A 10,379-nucleotide genomic window follows, 5' to 3' on the forward strand; every position below is an offset into this window, starting at 1 on the left:
ATCGTACTGTAGATACCACACAGTCACCGTATAAATGCACATAAGTTGTTGTAATTGACGACTCTATGGCGACCCTAGTCCGTTTTTTCAATGCGACCAGGTAGTTCTTAATACGACTATATGACGTTTCCAGGACGTTCTAGCAGCCACTGTAAGGACCTCCGGTAAGTCGCATATACTTATCAGTTAAAATAAAACTTTACTATGTTAAGAAATTACAGATTCTTGCGACTGGTATCCACACCTAGGTATTTAGCTGAGGTAACCGATTCTCATTTGACTCCATGAAGGTAGTATTTTGTTGGGATAAGATGTTTTCTAGCTTTTGTAACATGTATAACTTGACACTTGCAGGGGTTAAATTCCATACACCCAACTCAAACTTTTCTAATCCATTTAGGTCATTTTGGAGGGTGACCATTTGTTTTGCAGAAGTTAGAGCAATGTATATATTGCAGTACAAATGTATCATCTGCAAACAAGCGGACCAGGGAATTTGACATATCGAAAAAAAAGGGTTTGTTATGGTTGAATATGATAATTTTAATGACCATTAATTACAAATAATAATTTTATTTTATTATTTTGAAAAGTGCATCGAAGACCAGTCTCATTTATTTTTACTTTATAAAAAGCCAGCGGTCATATCTCTGTTGTTCCTCATTTGTTGTGATTTCCAAATAACATTTCTTATTTATTGAAATCATAGCTTCATTTGTTTTAAGAGTAACCAATCCGCTAATATTTGGTGCCAAGATATTGAAATTTTGTGGAATATATTGGGAGTTATAGAGCTCACATTTGGAGGACTGCTGAAAAATGAGCTTTACTAATATACAATGCAAATGTTTCAAATGAAAGAAATGTCATTACAATCATATACATGCAAATAATATTTCAAAGTATGTAACATGAAGAAAACCCACTGCAGTTTAGATTGTTTGCTAGATATATAGAGGTGTTGGGGATTGTAGATGGGTTGATCCGCATGCCGCAGGAGCTCGACATTCTATCAATAATTGAAAAATATAAGCAAATAAATAAGAAATAATGGCAATTATACCAGTCTAAACTTATTGTATACAGGGGTATATTTGCCGTTATTTCTTGTTTGCTTATATTTTTCAATTATTGATAGAATGTTGAGCCCATGTGGTTGATCTGTGGATAGTGAACCATCAACCGCGCCGAACACCTGTGGAGCCCGAGAGTTGCTTTGCTAAACAAGAGCTGTCGGTAGGACAGCAACGCTCGACTATTCTTAGTGCTTGATAGTAAAAAAAGCCTTGATTAAAAGGTAAAATTTTCTAAGTAAAGAAAAAGGCAAATTTTTTCTTTAAATCCATATTACAGTTATAGGCCTTGGAGAGAGTCCTATTATGCTCTCAAAGAAGAGTATGAAATTTTAACATGTTTCAAAGCCTTATGTCAATGAATTTTGAAAATATTTGAGGTATTACAAAAACTTTAACGTAAATTCTAAGTCGAAAAAGGGGCATAATTCTGTCAAAATGCTTGATGGAGTTACCTCCTTTTGTTTACATGTTGGGGTCATGATGGTGAATAAGTGTGCAAAGTTTCAAAGCCATACATGTATGTCAATGGACTTTGAAAATATTTGAGGTATTACAAAAACTTTAACGTAAATTCTAAGTAGAAAAAGGGGCATAATTCTGTCAAAATGCTTGATAGAGTTACCTCCTCCTGTCTACATGTTGGGGTCATGGTGGTGAACAAGTGTGCAAAGTTTCAAAGCCATATGTCAATGGACTTTGAAAATATTTGAGGTATTACAAAAACTTTAACGTAAATTCTAAGTCGAAAAAGGGGCAAAATTCTGTCAAAATGCTTGATACAGTTACCTCCTCCTGTCTACATGTTGGGGTCATGATGGTGAACAAGTGTGCAAAGTTTCAAAGCCATATGTCAATGGACTTTGAAAATATTCGAGGTATTACAAAAACTTTAACGTAAATTCTAAGTTCAAAAGGGGCATAATTCTGTCAAAATGCTTGATACAGTTACCTCCTCCTGTCTACAGGTTGGGGTCATGATGATGAACAAGTGTGCAAAGTTTCAAAGCTATATGTCAATCGACTTTGAAAATATTTAAACTATTACAAAAACTTTAACATAAGTGGTTACGCCGACGCAGACACCGAAGCTCGGGTGACTACAATAGGTCTACTTATTCTTATCGAATAGTCGAGCTAAAAATAGTAACACGCAATTCTAAAAATAGAAACACGCAATTTCTATAAATAGTAACACGCAATTCTAAAAATAGAAACACGCAATTCTAAAAATAGAAACACACAATTCTATAAATAGAAACATGCAATTTCTATAAATAGAAACACGCAATTCTATAAATAGAAACAAGCAATTCTATACATAGAAACACGCAATTCTATAAATAGTAACACACAATTCTATAAATAGTAACACGCAATTCTAAAAATAGAAACACGCAATTTCTAAAAATAGAAACACCTAATTCTATAAATAGTAACATGCAATTCTAAAAATAAACAACAAGGTCTGGTCCTTAAGAATGTTCTGTTATAATATGAAGTTGATCCCTTCAATAAAAGCAAAGTTACAGTCAGTTACCGCCAAAACAATGAAAATTTCAATAATTTGACATTCAAAGACAATGTCATTAATGAGTGAAGGTCAAGGTCTTTCGGTATATTTTTAACAGTTATCTTTGAAGATTATTATGTTCAAGTTTCAAGACAATCAATTCAAAGTTACAGCCAATAATAGCCAAAAAATGAATATTTCAATAATTTGACCTTCAAAGTCAAGGTCATTTATGAGTGAATGTCAAGGTCTGTCTAGTTATTTTTAAGGGATATCCCTGAAGATAATTATGTTCAAGTTTGAAGACAATCCATTCAAAAATAACAAAGTTACAGCCAATAATAGCCAAAAAAAATGAAAATTTCAATAATTTGACCTTCAAAGTCAAGGTCATTTATGACTGAAGGTCAAGGTCTGGCTGGTAATTTTTAAGGGATATCTTTGAAGATTACTATGTTGAAGTTTGAAGACAATCCATTCAAAAATAACAAAGTTACAGCCAATAACAGCATGAACACGCACAAATTGGACTTTTAACCTTGAAGGTCAAGGTCATTTATGGATGAAGGTCAAGGTTAGTGTGGTCTACTGAAAGGTCTTGTCCCAAGGGTTGTTGTGGCCAAGTATGAAGACAATACACCAAGAAATAAAAAAGTTATGATCCAGGTACAAGTTTGCGGACGGCAACGGCAACGCCGACCTGACTATAACAATACCTCTACTTTTTTTTTAAAAAAAAAAAAGTCGAGCTAAAAACTAACCAATGTCCGCTAGAATTCTTTTATTATTGGCAATATTTGCCTTCCTCCTTTCCTCAAAAAACATTTTCAATGTTTGGTATCTATTTCCCGCCGTAATTTTCATGCCGATCTTAAAGGTCAGATTTTTTAATTAAGCTTAGAACTTTGTTATTTTCAGATTTGATTTACAATTGGAAAAAAGTACCCTGTTGATGTAACCCAGATGTTGAATAATTCTTATATGACATTGACCCTCATCTCAAAATTATTAACATTTGTTTAAATTGTCATATCTTTGTTATTTGCAGATTTTGGAAAGCTAGCATCCTAAACACCTTTTCCTAAATTAGGAAATGGTTAACATATTTATGACAAATTGATATGCTGACTCAAGAATTTGGGAAATGCTTTGCTTTCTTTCTGCTATTTGTTTTAAAAAAGTCTCCCAACACATAAAAGAATAGTCCCTGACCGGCAGGCAATGTCCGGGCAGAACCCTGACAGGCGGGCAATGTCCGGGCAGAACCCTGACAGGCAGTCATTGTCCGGGCAAAACCCCAACAGGCGGGCAATGTCCGGGCAGAACCCCGGACAGGCGGGAAATGTCCGGGCAAAACCCCGACAGGCGGGCAAAACCCCCGGCAGAAACCCCGACAGGCGGGCAATGTCCGGGCAGAACCCCGACAGGCGGGCAATGTCCGGGCAGAACCCCCGACAGGCGGGCAATGTCTGGGCAGAACCCTGACAAGCGGGCAATGTCCGGGCAGAAGAGATGCTGCTCACTAAATTGCAAATAAACACAAATCAAAATTACTTCATCACAAAATAAAGCGCTAGTGTTTTGTAAGTTATAAACAAATAACTCTGTTTTATTTGGATATAGGTATTTAATTTCTACACTCTTATAATTATAAGCATTGTTTATAAATGGAAGATGTTAAGACATTAAACAAAACATGCTTTTTTTGTAAGATTTTTCTGGCAATTCAACACAAAAACATGCAAGAAAGAAGTGAACTGTCCCAAAAATGTTCAAGTATTGTATCAAGCTACATAATTTTTTTAATTATTTCAATACTCCATTTCATGTACTGATTTCTTAAAAATACAGTTGAATATCACATAATCTTCGACATTTTTAAACACAGTTTTTGCAATATACATACACCTGAAAATGGGAAATGAAACATATTAATGAAAACAATGCCTGACAGATATGCGAGTGGAAACTATACAAATGAGATGAGATGTATTTTGATTATGGATACATCTTTGTATAAACATTTAAAAACAGCTTTTTAAAATTGGCACATAGTAAATATCTCTAAGCTGGACATGTCATCAGAAGTTTATTGGTTTGTTCTCGTTAGATTTTAAGTTGTGCCAACACTGTAAAAAGTTATATGTTGACTTTGCAACTTTACTGGTGGAAGAAGATTTCAGGAGTTGGTTAAAACTTCTTACTATATCTATATTATATAACACTGGTAATTTCCCTGGGTAGGGCTACTTATTATGCAGATTTAAAGGCATTATTAATGCAACTTTTACAAACGCAAACTAGACAATTATTGAATTCTAATTACCAAGTGGGTCTAGGTTTCCTTCAAGAATTATTATTATCTATATTATCTACACCAAAAGGACTCTGGAGAAGGGGTCTGTTTTGATGACATTACAATAAGTAGTAGACAAATAGGTACTAAGATTGAAATGTACTTTTCATTTAAGTGTATTGAAAGATTAGTTAAACCAGGAAAGGGCAAATTTTTACCAACAGGACATTACTTTTACAATTTTTGTACAGGATTAATTTTTTTTATAGTTCTCGGCTATGTAGTTTTGGACAGGATGCTTTTAACTACAATTTTCTAATACAAGTCTACCCAGGACAAGCCTTTTTATAATTTCAGAAGTATGATTTATATACATGTCCTAACCAAATATTCAAGCTCTAGTCTTTGAACTTTCCAGTAAAGATTTTAATGAACTTTTTAATGTGAGCTTATGTTTTATCAATTACCCCTGGATGGGACATATTTGAAACCCCATTATTTCTGACTATATAATTCCAAAATTTATTTTTAGCTTGATTGAGCAACCTTAACATCAAACTGAAACCATTTATACAACAGTTTTAACTTTAAAACTCTATGTTCCTGAGTAATATATGACTGAATTATTTACAATGTTAAAAATTTTAAATTGTCAACTTCACATAAAAATATTTTCAATTCATACATAGTCTAAAATCTGTAATAAACTCCACCATGCATATTTTTCAAAGAGGATAATTCTTAGTTTATAAACAGAATAATTCTTGGTACCTTATCAAACATTAAATTTCAAATCATGCATACAAGATTACTGCTTATGAGTTTAAGTGTTTCAATTAGTAGACCCATCAGCATTTAAATTTTTCCCCCCTTCAAAAAGAGGGACAGAATTGAACTGATTTCAGTGTTTCGGGAGGTGTGTTTATTACAGACTTTACTTTATACTAGACAAAGTATAATAAATGATTAAGAGCATCAACAATATAAAATCATACAGCGTATATATACATTATAACAAGAGGACCATGATGGCCCTGAATCGCTCACCAAAGTGTGCAATGATTTTTCTACATTCATATATCCCTTGTCTTTTTGTAAAATCTCTAAGATATTGAAAATGTCTTTGCAGACCTCTATCTTAGAATCATTTCTATTAGATTACATGTCAAAATAATTTCCAAATTTTTTTTTTTCAGGAGTTTCCACAATTAACGAAATTTTAAAATAGATCAACAAAATTATTTGAAAAATGTTAGCAGACGATTGCCCAGGGTTAATTCCAGAAAAACAGATGGAAGACTGCCAACAAGTGATCATAGTAGCTCACCTTCAGCATGCTGTGTAACAGTAAGCTAAATGGATAAAACAAAAATATTAACAATGATAAAAATTCTCCCTGACTTCACTTCAACAAAGTTAAAACACGACCTTACCTTTCGAAAATAAGATCTATTTTTAATCTTAGCACATTCGACTGTCACTCAATAAATGTGACCCCTACCTATAGGTAGAGATGATGTAAACGCAGCAAATTAAAAAAATTTCTGTAAATAAATGAAGGTGCCAAGAGAGTAACAGAAGGAAGAAAGGATTGGACAAAGCAAAAGCTGTATCAAACATTTCTTGCAAAAAAAAAAAACAAAACAAACAAAAAAAAAACCCATTTTTTTTTTTATAAAACACAAACATCTCAATACTTTTCGCACTATATCTAATAAATGTTCTATAGCACCATTTTGTGTAAAAACTTGGTCAAATTTCATTGTGTCTATGAAATTGTCGCACACATTTCCTCCAATTTTGTTGTCAAGTGCTGAAATTCCAATTGCTAACTCAACAACAGACTGCGTCCATAAAAATATCCATGTCACTTAATCCCTTTCTCATGAATGCTTCAAATTATCTTAGGGCATGGTTACATACTGTAATCAACACTAGTATCACTTCAGTGTTATCAGTTACATTGATTTCTTAGAAACCACTGCACAAATCTCTCTCCGTGTCTCATGTAGTAATGTTCTATAGGCTTCTTTTATACAAGTGTTTGGTTTCAGTTTGTCTTGTCCTCAGGAGTTTCTACAAAAATTAAACAAGACCTATGAGATAGACACATAATATGTAGCTACTCTAAAATGAAATCTTGAAACTTTGCTTGTAGACGAAGATCTTGCATACAAAATCTTGACCAACCAAGAATTTTCCAACTTCACAAAGCAACAAAATCTTGACCAGGAATTTTACAACTTCTGTCAGTAAAGTAAACATGCTAGGGACATTTGAGTATTGAATGGTAGCTTATAATCATCTGGGAAACCTGTGTGAAATTTCATGTGATACTTTATCTTAAAAGAAACAAGGGTAAATCTAAATGCCCCCCCCCCCACAATAGTGGGGGCACAAAAAAAATCCCTGACCATAAGTGTCTCTAAGTACTAATAGTCTCTAATACTTCTTTATTATGTTATCCAAGTAGAAGATTTTGCAAAAGAATTGTTTCCAAATTCACAAAATATACATTTATATCATTATTTGCAAAGCAATGAACAACAAGAGCCATGTCAACATGGCCATCCCCCGCTGAATGTGTTTGCTCATTGGAAGAATGTATATGTAGTAGAGCAGAATAACTCCATTTTAAGGTCTTTTGGTAATGAAAACTGATGGCTATAGTGATTACAGATTTGAAACCTATGTGAATACTGATGGCTGAAAATAACAAAGGGCAATTACTGAAAAATAATGCAGGGTAGGTTATCATTCTTGTGTGCTGCACATCCCTCCTCAGTAAAATCTATCCACCTATGAAGTTTCAAGTTGATACCTCAAATACTTTTACGAAAAAAATTGAATTGAAAAATTAAGTATGAAAAACTAGAACTATCACTAAATGTGATTAATACCCCCACAAGACTGCTTCGGAAATGAGGATGTTACTAGTAACAGAATATCTTGTAAAAGAATTGAAATATAGAGTTATGGTTGTGGGCAATTAAAGATAGTTGTGGTTCTTGTATATTGCATTTCCTTTCAATGTGGTTGGCCATTGATGAAGTTTTATTGAATTACTCTGTAATAAGTCCAGAAAGACAAAGAAAAGGAACAAAGGGCAATAACTCTATAAATACTGAATATGGAGTTATAGTTCTTGTGCACTGCACTTCCTCTTTTTGTGCTTGACCATTGTATGAAGTTGTTTTGAATTTCAACCAGTATGTTTTAAGTTATGCTCCAGACAAGGAAAAGTATCAAAGGGCAGTAACTCTGTATTTTGTCAAAATGGAGTTATGGCTCTTATGCACTGCACTTCCTTTTAATGTCCTTGACAACTGTATGAAGTTGTATTGAATTCCAAACAGTAGTTTTCAAGTTATGCTCTGGACAAGGAAAAGTAACAAAGGGCAATAACTCTGAAATTAGTCAAGATAGAGTTATGGTTCTTGTGAACTGCACTTCCTCTCAATGTGCTTGACCATTGTATGTAGTTATATTGAATTCCAACCATTAGTCTTCAAGTTATACTCCGGACAAAAGAAAGCAATGGAAAAGTAACAAAGGGCAATAACTCTGTAATTACTTTAGATAGAGTTATGGTTCTTGTGCACTGCACTTCCCCTTATTGTGTTTGACAATTGTATGAAGTTGTTTTGAATTCCAACCAGTAGTTTTCAAGTTATGCCCCGGACAAGGAAAAGTAACAAAGGGCAGTAACTCTGTAATTAGTCAAGATAGAGTTATGGTTCTTGTGCACTGCACTTCCTCTCAATGTGCTTGACCATTGTATGTAGTTATATTGAATTCCAACCATTAGTCTTCAAGTTATGGTCCGGACAAAAGAAAGCAATGGAAAAGTAACAAAGGGCAATAACTCTGTAATTAGTCAAGATAGAGTTATGGTTCTTGTGCACTGCACTTCCTCTCAATGTGCTTGACCATTGTATGTAGTTATATTGAATTCCAACTATTAGTCTTAAAGTTATGGTCCGGACAAGGAAAATGCAACGGACGTCTGGACCGACCGACCGACCAACCGACCACCGGGTGACTCCTATATACCCCCCCAAACTTCGTTTTTGGGGGTATAATAACAAAGGGCAATAACTCAAAAATTATAAAAAGTAGAGTTATCATTCTTGTGCACTGCACACCTCCTGAGTAAGATCTATGCACCTATGAAGTTTCATAATGATATCTCAAAGGCTTTTTGAGTTATGCTCTGGACAAAAATTAATTTTGAAAAATAACAAAGGGCAATAACTAAAAAATTATGCAGGGTAGAGTTATCATTCTTGTGCACTGCACTCCTCCTCAATGAGATCCATCCAGCTAAGAAGTTTCAAGTTGATACCTCAAATACTTTTTGAGATAAGCTCAGGACAAAATAGCATGAAAAAGAACAAAGGGCAATAACTCAAAAATTGTATAGGGAAGAGTTATCATTCTTGCGCACAGCATTCCTCCTCAATAAGATCAATCCACCTATGACATTTCATGTTGCTATCTCAAACACTTTTTGGGTTGTGCTCCACTCAGGTGAAAAATTAAGTATTAAAAATAACAAAGGGCAATAACTCAAAAATTATGAAAGGTAGAGTTATCATTCTTGTGCACTGCACACCTCCTGAGTGAGATCTATGCACCTATGAAGTTTCATGCTGATATCTCATAGGCTTTTTGAGCTCTGGACAAAAATCAATTTTGAAAAATAACAAAGGGCAATAACTCAAAAATTATGCAGGGTAGAGTTATCATTCTTGTGCACTGCACTCCTCCTCAATCAGGTCTATCCACCTATGAAGTTTCAAGTTGATAACTCAAATACATTTAGAGATATGCTCCTGACAAAAATGTCGGACAGAAGGTCGGACGGACGGAGACTTTCCTATATCCCCCGCCGCCTTTTCGGTGGGGGATAAAAAAGTGAAAACACATACCTTGTTTCTTTTCTTTTGACTTCTCAAACTGTGCAACAAGATCACTTCTGTCTAACAATTCATCAAGATCTTTCTGACTGATCACTTCCCCATGCTTACCCTGCATAACAGTAAAATTAGATAAAAATATTTTCAAGGGCAGGCTCTGTGACCAAAAGTTTATACTGTAAAATCATTATTATTCGTGGGGCACGAATTTTCGTGGTTTTCGTGGGTAGGTCAATCCACGAATTTAAGATCCGACGAACTTTTATCCCAACAAATACTTCTTACCCAGTCTTTGTTCTATATATTACAAACATGCGTCGGCTATTTTCCGGCCGATATTTCGTGAAATGGATGTAAATACAGACAGATAATCAGGTTAGTGACATATTAAATCCGTTTGCAATATTTAAGAAACTTGAAAGAAAACTCGATTATACAATGTCCTTAATTTACTGTCACAAATGTCGCATATACATACTTGATCGTTGTAGTCTACTAGGACTTGATTGTGTTAACAAGAATACTTGACATAATCGAGTAAACATGGGAACCCAGGCAGTGCATTAATTAGCGCTAAT

The 10,379-nt window shown here is 34.2% G+C and overlaps 1 long non-coding RNA gene across 1 annotated transcript; it reads right to left on the reverse strand.

The window, feature by feature from the left end:
* Positions 1-6,419: 6,419 nt before the first annotated feature.
* On the reverse strand, positions 6,420-9,972 carry LOC132737550 (uncharacterized). The gene is made up of 2 exons (XR_009626744.1): positions 9,814-9,972; positions 6,420-6,958 (listed from the first exon to the last, which is right to left on the reverse strand). It is a non-coding gene; the product is annotated as an uncharacterized LOC132737550 (long non-coding RNA).
* Between the last annotated feature and the right edge of the window lie 407 nt (positions 9,973-10,379).

The sequence above is a fragment of the Ruditapes philippinarum genome, unplaced genomic scaffold, assembly GCF_026571515.1.
Source record: "Ruditapes philippinarum isolate M1 unplaced genomic scaffold, ASM2657151v2 ctg5040_1_1_1_1, whole genome shotgun sequence".
Lineage (NCBI taxonomy): Eukaryota > Metazoa > Mollusca > Bivalvia > Venerida > Veneridae > Ruditapes > Ruditapes philippinarum.